General features: G+C 38.0%; 1 protein-coding gene across 6 annotated transcripts in view; it reads left to right on the top strand.

Annotated features, from left to right (window-relative positions):
* Positions 1 to 14,203, top strand: part of TTC28 (tetratricopeptide repeat domain 28) — a 641,796-nt gene that overhangs the window by 233,896 nt on the left and 393,697 nt on the right. For 2 of the 6 annotated variants that reach the window (XM_045081530.1, XM_045081531.1), the window contains exon 1: positions 2,832 to 3,185. The exons of the other annotated variants lie outside the window; for them this stretch is intronic. The gene's annotated coding sequence lies outside the window, so the exon portion shown is untranslated. Of the gene's footprint in view, positions 1 to 2,831; positions 3,186 to 14,203 lie in introns of those variants that run through there. 6 annotated transcript variants of the gene reach the window in all.

Here is a 14,203-nt window from a genome sequence, read left to right as displayed (position 1 = left end):
GACAAAAGTACTAAGTATGGAAAGCTAACTCATTGTTAGGCTGAGATTGTCTACAAAAATAAGTGGTTTCAGTTTTCAGAGCTGGTAGAGTGGCTTAAACAATTCTGAGTTTTCAATTAGCATCTATTTCTTCACATTATACAGGAATTCTTTTGGCTGCATGGAGTTGAGACTGGGGACTTGGTGTTAAAATTTCTGTCTCCCCCGATGTCAGTTACAATACTTAGTAATCAGAAGTCATGCTCGAGTATAGCAGCTTGTAAGCTTGTAGGTAGGATCAGGCAGAGCTAGAGAGAGGCAAAAGCCACAAGTGACTCGAGTTGTTCTTTGATTTTGAAATGTCCTGCCCTTTCTACTAAGAACTAAGCTTGTAGTCAAACTTGGGTTAACTGATTGAATAATTATTTCAATATGCATTTGTTGAGGACCCATTATGTGTCAGATGCTGACTATTTATTTCATAACGAGGAGGAAAAATGAGTAATGCTTAATAGTAACTCCGTTATCTCAAAATTTGGGATAGTTCAGTTTATCCTTATGAATGTTTGCTCAGTAAGTTAGTAATTACTGAATTTGAGAGAACCAACTAATTTACTAACTATAAGCACTCTAATAATTTATGAAGTGTTAGACATTGGGAGTACAGATACAGATATAACATGATCCCCATTCTCAAGAAGCTTACAGTCTAGACAGGAAGTCAGAAGAGAAAATAAATTATTGTAATACAATGTGATAACAACGGTACCACATATGGGGTGCTATGGGAACATTGAAAAGCTGGAGAAAGGAGGAGGAGGAGGTGAGGTGAGCTAAGCATTGAACTATGTATGGAAGTTGTCTAGGTTAATAGCTGGTGTGTATTTCTAGAATAAAGACTTCCTTAACACTTATTCTTTCATTTTTATTACAGTGATTTTCAAAAGTAAACTAATTTATTTTAATTTAATTTAATTCATTTACTTGAGGGAGCCTGGGTGGCTCAGTGGGTTAAGCCGCTGCCTTCGGCTCAGGTCATGATCTCAGGGTCCTGGGATCGAGTCCCGCATCGGGCTCTCTGCTCAGCGGGGAGCCTGCTTCCTCCTCTCTCTCTGCCTGTCTCTCTGCCTACTTGTGATCTCTGTCTGTCAAATAAATAAATAAAATCTTAAAAAAAAAAAAAGATTAATTCATTTACTTGAGAGAGAGAGCATGAGAAGGGAGAGGGTCAGAGGGAGAAGCAGACTCCCTGCTGATCAGGGAGCCTGATGCAGGACTCAATCCCGGGACTCTAGGATCATGACCTGAGCCCAAGGCAGTCGCTTAACCAACTGAGTCATCCAGGCACCAAAAAGCAAACTAATTTTAAAAGGGTTCAGCACATTTTGATTTCATTTATTATTTCCATGTTATCATATCATAGTTTGATTTCTTTTTAATACTTCTAGAAGATAAGTATGCATTTCCTGTGTATTCACTTAAAATTAGATTAGTTTTCGCAGTTGGATTCTTAATAAAATGAGTACTGCCTTTGGAAAAATGTCTATTCAGGTCCTCTGCCCATTTTTTAATCTGATTATTTTTTTGGTGTTGAGTTATATAAGTTCTTTATGTATTTTGGATATTAACCCCTTGTCAGATACATATTTGTAAATATCGTCTCCCATTCCATGGGTAGCATTATTGTTCTGTTAACAGTTTTCCTTTGCTGTGCAAAAGCTCTTTATTTTGATGTAGTCCCAATAGTTTAATTTTGCGTTTCCCTCGCCTTAGGAAACATGTCTAGAAATCTCTTCCAATGACCAGTGTAGAGAAATTACTTCCTGTGTTCTCTTCTAGGATTTTAATGGTTTTAGGTCCCACATTTAGGTCTTTATTCTATTTGAGTTTATTTTTGTTTATGGTGTTAGAAAGTGGTCCAGTTTCATTCTTTTGTATGTAGCTGTCTAGTTTTCCCAGCATTATTTATTAAAGAGACTGTCTCGGGAATTGCTTTGTTTCTTAATATAGCTTTGTTTTTGGGTTAGATGAAAGAATTAATACACATAACCAATATGGAAATATTTTTTTCTTATGGGCTGAACTTAATTAGAAGGAAATAAGAAAAAAGGCAAAAGAAAGAATAAAATGAGAAGGCTATAGAAATATAGGGATGTAATAGAAAAATATTGGTAGCAGCAGAAAGGTTAAAAAATTCTTGTAAAGGCTACAAACTGTTATTAAAATGTGACATAGTGAAATCCATTTATCAGGTTCCTGGATTTAACATTTCCCTAGAGATAAGAAAATATTGCTAAGTGCCAAAGTATTTTTCTCACATTTAATTTTTACAGTACTTAAAACATTTTCCTACTTTTTTTCCTGAAAAATATTATGAGGCTTTCACTTTGTTATTAAAGGACTAAAAATTTTTAACAATGTAAAGTTAGATAAGAGAGCTGCTTCATTCCTTTAGTAAATTTCACAACTGGGAAAACATTTTCTCCTTCCTGATTTTTTAAGGGTAGGTAAGTTTGAGGTGGTATGGAAAGAATCTCTTAAGTTTGATGCTGCCTGTGATGGTGTGAACTGTGGTAATTAAGTCTCCAGTAAAGCTATGAATTGTTCAGTTGTTTGGTTACTTTTTTGTTTGTTTTTGATGGAGTGCTTTTCTTCTTCTTCTTTTTTTTTAATGTATTTATTTATTTGACACACAGAGAAAGATGGCACAAGTAGGCAGAGCAGCAGGCAGAGAGAGAAGGGGAAACAGGCTCCCCACTGAGCAGAGAGCCCAATGTGGGGCTCGATCCCAGGACCCTGAGATCATGACCTGAGCCGAAGGCAGAGGCTTAACCCACTGAGCCACCCAGGTGCCCCTGGAGTGTTTGTATTCTTTTTGAGCTCTCCTCGATGAAAGGGCATTTCTGAACTTGATTAGGGGGAGATCAGGAGGAGGGCCCTTGAGTCTGTCTACTCTTGCCGAATAGCTTAGATAAGAACAGGAACTGAGCGGGTGGAGCATGCTCTAAGTCTTGTCAAAATATTCTAGTTAGCTCTTGCTTGGTGCAGAACTCAGTGGTCCCCTTCCATCACAGCAGCCTTAGGAATCAGAAAGACACCTGGGAAATTGTAGAGACCCTTTGGGGTTAGAATGTGACTGTTTTAGATTAGAGATTCCTGGGGACAGCCAACTAACTGCATGAAGATGGATTCAGAAAACTGACTGTGTAAGTAAGACTTTATATTTAATTATATTAGTTAATAATGGTTTTTGCTTAGGTTTTTTTTTTTTTTTAAGACTTTATTTATTTGACAGACAGAGATCTCAAGTAGGTGGAGAGACAGGCAGAGAGAGAGAGAGAGGAGGAAGCGGGCTTCCCACTGAGCAGAGAGCCTAATGCAGGGCTTGATCCCAGGACCCTGGGATCATGACCTGAGCTGAAGGCAGAGGCTTTAACCCACTGAGCCACCCAGATGCCCCAGTTTTTTTTTTTTTTTTAAACTTTGGTATTTGAAGTCTTGTTGGAACCGTCCTCAGCTGTACTGAAGAAAACAAAAGGAAGATTTTGCTGTTGTTTTCCTCTATTCCCCCTAGGTTAGTTCATTCATTGAGCAAATATTTACTAAGTGCTTACTGAATTCTGATGAGGGAAGCAACACACCTGTTGGTGCCAGTGAGATGGTGACAGTCACTATCCAAGTGACAAACTGACTAACCCCAGGCCAAGTGAGACTTTACTGGAAACAGCTCTGACACAAACACAGGAAATACTACTGGGCTCTGTTAGCGAGGAAAATTTTCCCTTACTCTGTCTCCATAGTCCCCCATTCCATTTCAGTTTTATCAAATTGAACTCCTCAGGGCCTCTCACACCCTCTTCTCTCTGAGGCTCTCTGAGATCCACCAAGCTGAATTAATTCTTTCTTTCACTGCACTGTTTTAAATCCTTATTAGGGCAGTTACTGGGGTTTGATCAGTTGATCAGTGAATTGATTGATAAGTTCATTCGTTCAGCATATGTTTGTTAAACATAATGAATCAGTCATTCAACATATCAGAAGAAGGGGGCTGATGAGTAAGACTCTATCTCTGTCTTCAGTGAGCTAATTGTGCATTGCTTATTGCTTGTCTATACCGCTAACTCCTACTACGTCTTAAACCCATAAAGAGCAGTGATGGTTCTTACTCCTCTTCTCCTGGGTGCCCAGCACAGCACCTGACTATAACAAGGCATTCAGCAAGTGCCTTTGAATATATTGAATTTGTTTTTGTTTCTGTCACAAAGAACTGAAGATGCATGGATATTGCTCCATTATAGTTGAAATTTGTATAATAGGCTTATATTGGAGGAAACCAGACAGCTTATATTAAGTGACACATCCAGCTGTATTTAGTAAGTCTGTAACAGATGAGTTCATATTTGATACTTTTATGTTAATTTACAAGCCACTGAACTATTGTGACTTACTTTAGCTTATTTTAAATAAACTGAAAAACTGAAGAAATATGTATTTGAAATATAATTTGTAGTAGAAACAAAGGGTTGGATCTTTGTTTATCCCGCACAATGATTTAGTAAGCAATAGAGTCAGATGTCAAAAGGCTTTTAGGTCACTGGTTGAGTAGAGTTGTGGTTTATTATTTACCTTTTGCCTACCACAAATGTTCTTCTAATCCAAGAACCCAGAGTAAATGTTTGCTGAGAGTCTCTGCAATGCCTAAACAATGAAATATTCACATGCTTTAGTGGTAGCAAAATTGAATGGCAAACAGCTGCCAGCAGCCATTCCTAACTGATCGAATCCAGGAGGTTTGTGAAAGGGGAACATATGGATAGGAGCTAACTGGAAATTAGCAAAGATCTAAATGTTTGACTAAATGTGGTTATAGTTTGGTATGGTAAAGCCCAGAGGTGAGAAATGACCTCGTATCAAAGCCAAGTGGTGAGAAAGAGCTTTACTGGAAACAGCTATGGCACAAACACAGAATTAGGTATGAGATGCTTTTTCCTGGGACTACATTCAAAGGAAGTTGTTATTAGACTTACACTATGGCCTGAATAATGATATAATACTTCAAAATGACCTAAAAAGGCAAAATTTCTGCCAGGGTGTAGTTGGGAAGCATATATTACTATCTAATTATAATACAGTGTTCTCAGTTTTTTTTTTTTTTTAAAGATTTTTATTTATTTATTTGACACAGAGAGAGAGAGAGAGATCACAAGTAGGCAGAGCAGCAGGCAGAGAGAGAGGGGGAAGCAGACTCCCTGCTGAGCAGAGAGCTCAATATGGGGCTCGATCCCAGGACCCTGAGATCATGATCTGAGCTGAAGGCAGAGGCTTAACCCACTGAGCCACCCAGGTGCCCCCTGTTCTAAATATTTTAATGAAAGTATATACTACAAATATGGGACCACTGAGAATGGAATTTATTTATTTATTTTTTTAAGATTTTATTTATTTATTTGACAGAGATCACCAGTAGACAGAGAGGCAGGCAGAGAGAGAGAGAGAGAAGAGGAAGCAGGCTCCCTGTGGAACAGAGAGCTCAATTCGGGGCTCAATCCCAGGACCCTGAGGTCATGACCTGAGCTGAAGGCAGAGGCTTTAACCCACTGAGCCACCCAGGTGCCCCTGAATGGAATCTTGAGGGAAATAGAGGTTTCCCACCTTTGCAGAAGGTTTTGTTTCAGACAGAAAAACCTATGCAGCATTATAGGCAGAAACAGGAAGGTGTGAAACACTAGAACACATTTGTTTAATACTTGTTTGTTTATTGTGGGAGTGTAAAACATGATGGGTGTAACTAGTAAGAGCCTAATTTCCTGTATTCCTTGATATAAATAGTACTAAAAAAATGATAATCAGGAAAATGTATTTCTTTCGGTCTTAGTCATATTTTCTTACTTTTTTTTCTCTCTTTTGAGAGAGTGTGCACATGCAGTGGGGGAGGGGCAGAGAGAGAGAGAGAGAATCTTAAGCAGATTCCATATTGAGTGCAGAGCTGAACACCAGGCTCAGTCTCACGACCCCGAGATCATGACTTGCACTGAAATCAAGAGTTGGACACTTAACCCACAGAGCCACCCAGGTGCCCCTTAGTCATATTTTCTAAAGTTTAATGCAGCATCTGTTAAATGAATGCAAGAACAACCTTTCATTGTATCTTTTCATATGCAGTTATTTTATTAGGTATTTTTCCAACTTATTTCATAAGGTTACTTTTACATGAGCTAAATATACCAAAGAGCCTGGCATTTCCAGATGTAACATTCAACATCCAAGTTTAAATGGCTCTAGTGATCCCAAAGAGTGATAATCTGTGATCTTGATAAAGCACACAGTGGACCATGTGTCACCTGTGAGTTGCTTAAGTTCATAGGAGAGCGTAACTGGCTACCCAGCAACCTCATGTTAACCTCTTTACAATACACATTTGCATTACTGCTAGTGTCCCCTGCCTCCTCCCTGCTATGCAGTGTCCTCCATCCTCCTCTTTCTTACAATGCCTGTGTGCTATCCAGTGGCCATCATCAGCACTTGGAAGCCTTGCTCTGGTTTTGCACAGACAGGTGAGGTTAATGTTGTTCCTATAATGATGGACCTTAATGGACTTCAGAGTTTATTTGCATGGCAGAATTTATTTTAATTGCCTCATAAATTCTTTTAGTCTAGTATTTATAGAACCATTGAGGGTCTGAAAAGGGTTATCTAAAATTTTCAGTCATATCTTAGTGAATTTTGCAGGGGATTTGGAATGATTCAGAGGTCTTTAGGAATATCAGGAATCTGTAGCAGTTTCAAGTTTTTGACTGTTAATCTAGAATCTTTTTTATCTCAGATACATGGTATGTAATAGCTATATTTTCTTCATAAAAAAAAAAACTGACCCGTGCTTTTGGTATTTTGAGTGAAGACTGGAAATGAGCAAATGATAATAAAAGTAATTTGTATTATCCATCGATAGAAGTTGTTAATGTTAACAATATATTTAAAAATATATATATAATTGATTTTAAAATAAAAATTAGACTTTTAGTATTTATGAAATAAGGCCTTCCTGAGTTTTAAAATGCTTTCAAGCCTCTTATAGAGGCAAGGATAAAACTTATTTAATGTTATTGGATGGCAAAAGGTATGGACTAAGAATTTAGAGATATATGAGATTTTAAATTACATATGAAAAAAATGTGTTTGTGGTGTTGAATTACATGGTTCCAAAAGCAGCTTTTGACCATTAACCTCTGAATCCCTCTGAATTCCTCTGAATCATAAGGATGTATGTTTGCCCATTTGTATATAACCCTCCTTCCCCTGCTTACTGCTCATCAAAGCCATTTATCAGAAAAGGCATTCAGATTTAAAGTGAGAGGAAGACCACTTCCTTTTCATGTTCTTGAGCTCTACATTATTATTATTTTTGCGTTGAATATAACATTTGGTGCTTTGTGGACTTATCAGAGATACTTCTATTCATTCACTCCTCTTCTTTCCTCTTTAAAAATTCCAATGATTATTTTTAAGAGAAATACAAGTGAAGATCATAACATCCCCAATGAATCTGTTTAAAGATTATATATTAGGGGCACCTGGGTGGCTCAGTGGGTTAAGCCTCTGCCTTCAGCTCAGGTCATGATCCCAGGGTCCTGGGATCGAGCCCCGCATCAGGCTCTCTGCTCTGCAGGGAGCCTGCTTCCTCCTCTCTCTCTGCCTGCCTCTCTGCCTACTTGTGATCTCTGTCAGATAAATAAAGAAAAAAAAATCTTTAAAGATTATACATTAGACCACATTTCTTGCTTTTTTTTTCCCCCCTTGACTATGTACTTATTATAGCTCTTCCTGATTTGCAATAGCAACCATAGGCATTTTGTTAAATGCCTTAAACAACTATATAATTTCATCAGTTCTTGTGTAAATGATATTTCTTCTTTAAGTAGATAATTAGCCATAACTTGATAAATATTGCTAATATATATGGAAAAAATATTCCAATCTCATTAGTCATCAGAGAGATATGATGTACCTCTTTTGGACTCCTATTTCTTTTGATGATGTGCTTCTTTGTAATTTTTTTTTAAGAAATCATTAAATTACCCTGTAAAATGGAACCAAAACAATTCTTTTTTTTAAATGTATTTCTTTTTTAATTAACGTGTAATGTATTATTTGTTTCAGGGGTACAGGTCTGTGAATCATAAGGCTTACACACTTCACAGCATTAATCATAGCACATACCCTCCCCAATGTCCATTACCCAACCACTCTCTCCATACCTCCCTCCCCCCCGGCAACCCTCAGTTTATTTTCTAAGATTAAGAGTCTCTTATGGTTTATCTCCCTCCTGATCCCTCTTTAATTTTTTTCCTTCCCTACCCCTCAAACCCCCCACTTTACCTCTCTGCTTCCTCATATCAGGGAGATCATATGATAATTGTCTTTCTCCGATTGACTTATTTCGCTCTGCACAATACCCTCTAGTTCCATCCATGCCATTGCAAATGGCAAGATTTCTTTTCTTTTGATGGCTGCATAGTATTCCATTGTATATATACACCACATCTTCTTTATCCATTCATCTGTTGATGGACATCTAGGTTCTTTCCATAGTTTGGCTATTGTGGACATTGCTGCTATAAACGTTCAGGTGCACGTGCCCCTTCGGATCACTACATTTGTATCTTTAGGGTAAATAACTAGTAGTGCAATTGCTGGGTTATAGGGTGGCTCTATTTTCAACTTTTTGAAGAACCTCCATGCTGTTTTCCAGAGTGGCTGCACCAGCTTACATTCCCACCAACAGTATAAGAGGGTTTCCTTTTCTCTGCATCCTCGCCAGCTTCTGTTGTTTCCTGACTTGTTAATTTTAGCCATTCTGACTGGCGTGAGGTGGTATCTCAGTTTTTTGATTTGTTTTTCCTTGATGCCTAGTGATGTGGACCACTTTTTCATGGGTCTGTTGGCCATCTGGATGTCTTCTTTGCAGAAATGTGTGTTCATATCCTCTGCCCATTTCTTGATTAGAATATTTGTTCTTTGGGTGTTGAGTTTGCTGAGTCCTTTATAGATTTTGGATACTAGCCCTTTATGTGATATGTCGTTTGCAAATATCTTCTCCCATTCTACCAGTTGTCTTTTGTTTTTGTTGACTGTTTCCTTTGCTATGCGAAATCTTTTGATCTTGATGAAATCTCAATAGTTCATTTTGCCCTTGCTTGCCTTGCCTTTGGCGATGTTTCTAGGAAGAAGCTACTGCGGTGAGGTGGAAGAGGTTGCTGCCCGTGTTCTCCTTAAGGATTTTAATGGATTCCTTTCTCACATTGAGGTCCGTCATCATTTTGAGTCTATTTTTGTGTGTGGTGTAAGGAAATGGTCCAGTTTCATTTTTCTGCATATAGCTGTCCAATTTTCCCAACACGATTTGTTGAGGAAACTGTCTTTCTTTCATTGGACATTCTTTCCTGCTTTGTTGAAGATTAGTTGACCATAGAGTTGAGGGTCTATTTCTGGGCTCTCTGTTCTGTTCCGTTGACCTATGTGTCTGTTTTTGTGCTAGTACCATACTGACTTGATGATGACAGCTTTGTAATAGAGCTTGAGGTCGGGAATTGTGATGTCACCAACTTTGGTTTTCTTTTTCAACATTCCTCTGCCTATTTGGGGTCTTTTCTGGATCCATATAAATTTTAGGATTATTTGCTCCATTTCTTTGAAAAAAATTGATGGTATTTTGATGGGAATTGCATTACACATGTAGATTGCTTTAGGTGGCATAGACATTTTCACAGTATTTGTTCTTCCAATACAGAGCATGGAACATTTTTCCATTTCTTTGTGTCTTCCTCAATTTCTTTCATGAGTACTTTATAGTTTTCTGAGTATAGATCCTTTGACTCTTTGGTTAGGTTTATTCCTAGGTATCTTATGGTTTTGTGTACAATTGTAAATGGGATCGACTCCTTAATTTCTCTTTCTTCTGTCTTATTGTTGGTGCATAGAAATGCAACTGATTTCTGTGCATTGATTTTATATACTGACACTACTGAATTTCTATACAAGTTCTAGCAGATTTGAAGTGAAGTCTTTTGGGTTTTCCACATAAAGTATCATATCATCCGCAAAGAGTGGTAGTTTGACCTCTTCTTGATTTGGATGCCTTTAATTTCTTTTTGTTGTCTGATTGCTGAAGCTAGGACTTCTAGTACTATGTTGAATAGCAGTGGTGATAATGGACATCCCTGCCTTGTTCCTGACCTTAGCGGAAAAGCTCTGTTTTTCTCCATAGAGAATGATACTCGCTGTGGGTTTTTTATAGATGGCTTTGATGATATTGAGGAATGTACCCTCTATCCCTACACCGTGAAGAGTTTTGAAAGGATGCTGTACTTTGTCAAATGCTTTTTCATCATCTATTGAGAGTATCATATGTTTCTTGTTCTTTCTTTTATTAATGTATTGTATCACATTGATTGATTTGTGGATGTTGAACCAGCCTTGCAGCCCTGGAATAAATCCCACTTGGTTGTAGTGAATAATCCTTTTAATGTACTGTTGGATCCTATTGGCTAGTAGTTTGGTGAGAATTTTTGCATCTGTATTCATCAAGGATATTGGTCTCTAATTCTCTTTTTTGATGCAGTCTTTGGTTTTGGGATCAAGGTAATGCTGGCCTCATAAAATGAGTTTGGAAGTTTTCCTTCCATTTCTATTTTTTGGAACAGTTTCAGGAGAATAGGAATTAGTTCTTCTTTAAGTGTTTGGTAGAATTCCCCTGGGAAGTTGTCTGGCCCTGGGCTCTTGTTTTTGGGGAGAATTTTGATGACTGCTTCAATCTCCTTACTGACTATGGGTCTGTTCAGGTTTTCTATTTCTTCCTGGTTCCGTTTTGGTGGTTTATACCTCTCTAGGAATGCATCCATTTCTTCCAGATTGTCAGATTTGCTGGCGTATAGTTGCTCATTATATGTTCTTATAATTGTTTGTATTTCTTTGGTGTTGGTTGTGATCTCTCCTCTTTCGTTCATGATTTTATTTGGGTCCTTTCTCTTTTGTTTCTATAAGTCTTGCCAGGGGTTTGTCAATCTTATTAATTCTTTCAAAGAACCAGCTCCTAGTATCGTTGATTTGTTCTACTGCTTTTGTTTGTTTGTTTGTTTCTATTTCATTGATTTCTGCTTGATTTTTATTATTTCTCTTCTGCTGGATTTAGGCTTTCTTTGCTGTTCTTTCTCCAGCTCCTTTAGGTGTAGGGTTAGGTTGTGTACTTGAGACCTTTCTTGTTTCTTTTTTTTTTTTTTTTTTAAGATTTTATTTATTTATCAGAGAGAAAGAGGGAGAGAGAGCGAGCACAGGCAGACAGAATGGCAGGCAGAGGCAGAGGGAGAAGCAGGCTCCCTGCTGAGCAAGGAGCCGGATGTGGGACTCGATCCCAGGATGCTAGGATCATGACCTGAGCCGAAGGCAGCTGCTTAACCAACTGAACCACCCAGGTGTCCCCCTTTCTTGTTTCTTGAGAAAGGCTTGTATCGCTATATACTGTTAGGTCCCCCAATGATAGGTTAGTGATCAAAGGAGTGAGACTAATACAAAGTGAAGGTCAAGCAAAGCTTTATTTCGCGCCAAGCATCGAGAATCAAACCGATTGTTCAGGGCGAGAGGGCGAACAATCTTACAGAGAGGGCGACCCCTCCCAGCCTCACAGACTAACTTTTATAGAGCAAAGGCCATGTGGTTGAGCCTGGCCATACATGGTGGCCAGTTGAATTACAATTCACCCCATGATGGCTATTTGAACTAGCCTGTCACCTTGGTCAGAATTGGTGCCCAAAAGGCAGGACCCACACTCCTTGGTAGCTAGGGAGACAGTATACGTGCTTTACTGATCGGATGTCTCCACTTGGCCCAACTCATTCCTGCATTTGGGCTCTGTTAGCCGGCACTGGTCGACCGTATTTTACTGGTTTCCAGGACTTGCTTTTAAGTAAGTTTCCCTGGTGGTGGGGGGAGAAGGGTCAGTTTAACTTTTACTGCATAAACAACAAAATCACTGTTTAACCAACCGGATGGAATCACTCTGGCTAAATAGGCCCTTACAATACTTTCCTCTCACAACTGCCTTTGCTGTGTCCCACAGGTTTTGAACAGTTGTGTTTTCATTATCATTTGTTTCCATGAATTTTTTCAAATCTTCTTTAATTTCCTGGCTGACCCATTCTTTCTTTAGTAGGATGCTGTATAGCCTCCATGTATTTGGGTACTTTCCAACTTTTCTCTTGTGATTTAGTTGTAGCTTCAGAGCATTGTGGTCTGAAAATATGCAGGGAATGATCCCAGCCTTTTGATATCAGTTAAGACCTGATTCGTGACCCAGGATGTGATCTATTCTGGAGAATCTATGTGCACTAGAGAAGAATGTGTATTCTGTTGCTTTGGGATGGAATGTTCTGAATATATCTGTGATGTCCATCTGGTCCAGTGTGTAATCTCAGGCCTTTATTTCCTTGTTGATCTTTCACTTGGATGATCTGTCCATTTCGGTGAGGAGGGTGTAGTCCCCTACTATTATTGTATTATTGTTGATGTGTTTCTTTGCTTTTATTAATTGGTTTACATAGTGGGCTGCTCCCACGTTATGGGCATAGATATTCAAAATTATTAAATCTTCTTGTTGGACAGACCCTTTGAGTATGATATAGTGTCCTTCCTCATCCCTTCCTATAGTCTTTGGCTTAAAATCTAATTTATCTGATTTAAGGATTGCCACCCTAGCTTTCTTTTGATTTCCATTAGCATGGTAAATTGTTTTCCACCCTCTCACTTTAAATTTGGAGGTGTCTTTAGATCTACAATGGCTTTTGTGTAGACAGCATATTGATGGGTTTTGTTTTTTTATGCATTCTGATACCCTGTGTCTTTTAATTGGGCATTTAATTGGGGCATTTAGCCCCAACTTTTCAATAAACTATTATTTTCAATAAACTATTTTTAGTTTTTAAACTTTTAAATAAACTATTATTTAGTTACCATTAATTACCATTAATATAGTGCCATTGTATTGCCTGTAAGGTGACTGTTACTGTATATTGTCTCTTTTTCTTTTTCGGTCTACTACTTTTAGGCTCTCTTTTTGCTTAGAGGACCCCTTTCAATATTTTCTTCAGGGCTGTTTTGGTGTTTACAAATTCTTTTAGTTTTTGTTTTTCCTGGAAGCTTTTTATCTCTCTTTCTATTTTCAGTGATAGCCTAGCTAGAGATAGTATTCTTGGCTGCATGTTTTTCTCATTTAGTGCTCTGAATGTATCATGATCATGCCAGTTTTTTCTGGCCTGCAAGGTCTTTGTGGATAAATCTGCTGCCAATCTAATATTTTTACCATTGTAGTTACAGACTTCTTGTTTCAAGCTGCTTTCAGGATTTTCTCTTTGTCACTAAGACTTGTTAGTTTTACTATTAGATGATGGGGTGTGGACCCATTTTTATTGATTTTGAGGGCGGGTTCTTGGTGCCTCCTGGATTTTGATGTTTGTTCCCTTTGCCATATTAGGGAAATTCTCTACTATAATTCGCTCCAATATACCTTCTGCCCACCTTTCTCTTCTTCTTCTGGAATTCCAATTATTCTAATATTTTTTCATCTTATGGTATCACTTCTCTCTCGAATTCTCCCCTCATGGTCCAGTAGTTGTTTGTCTCTCTTTGCTCAGCTTCCTTATTCTCCGTCATTTGGTCTTCTAGATCACTAATTCTCTCTTCTGCCTCATTTATCCTAGCAGTAAGTGCCTCCATTTTTGGTTGCACCTCATTAATAGCTTTTTAAATTTCAGCTTGGTTAGATTTTAGTTCTTTTTTTTTTTTCTTTTTTCTCCAGAAAGGGCTTTTATTTCTCCAGAAAGGGTTTCTCTAATATCTTCCATGCCTTTTCTGAGCCCATGTAGCACCTTGAGAATCGTCATTCTGAACTCTAGATCTGACATATTACCAATGTCCGTATTGATTAAGTCCCTAGCCTTTGGTACTGCCTCTTGTTCTTTTTTTGTGGTAAGTTTTTCTGTCTTGTCATTTTATCCAGATAAGAATATATGAACAAGAGAATAAAATACTAAAGGGGTGGCCAAGATCCCAGAAAAAATGTATGCTAACCAAATCAGAAGAGATACCAAATCGGGGTGAGAAAAAAGGGGGTAGAAAGAAATTTTTTAAAAATTTAAAATAAAATTTAAAAAGATATGTATCTTTTTAAGTTTTA

The sequence above is a fragment of the Mustela putorius genome, unplaced genomic scaffold (genome assembly GCF_011764305.1).
Source record: "Mustela putorius furo isolate JIRA1106 unplaced genomic scaffold, ASM1176430v1.1 tig00000578_pilon_pilon_pilon, whole genome shotgun sequence".
Lineage (NCBI taxonomy): Eukaryota > Metazoa > Chordata > Mammalia > Carnivora > Mustelidae > Mustela > Mustela putorius.
This window is presented reverse-complemented; position numbering and strand designations above follow the sequence as displayed.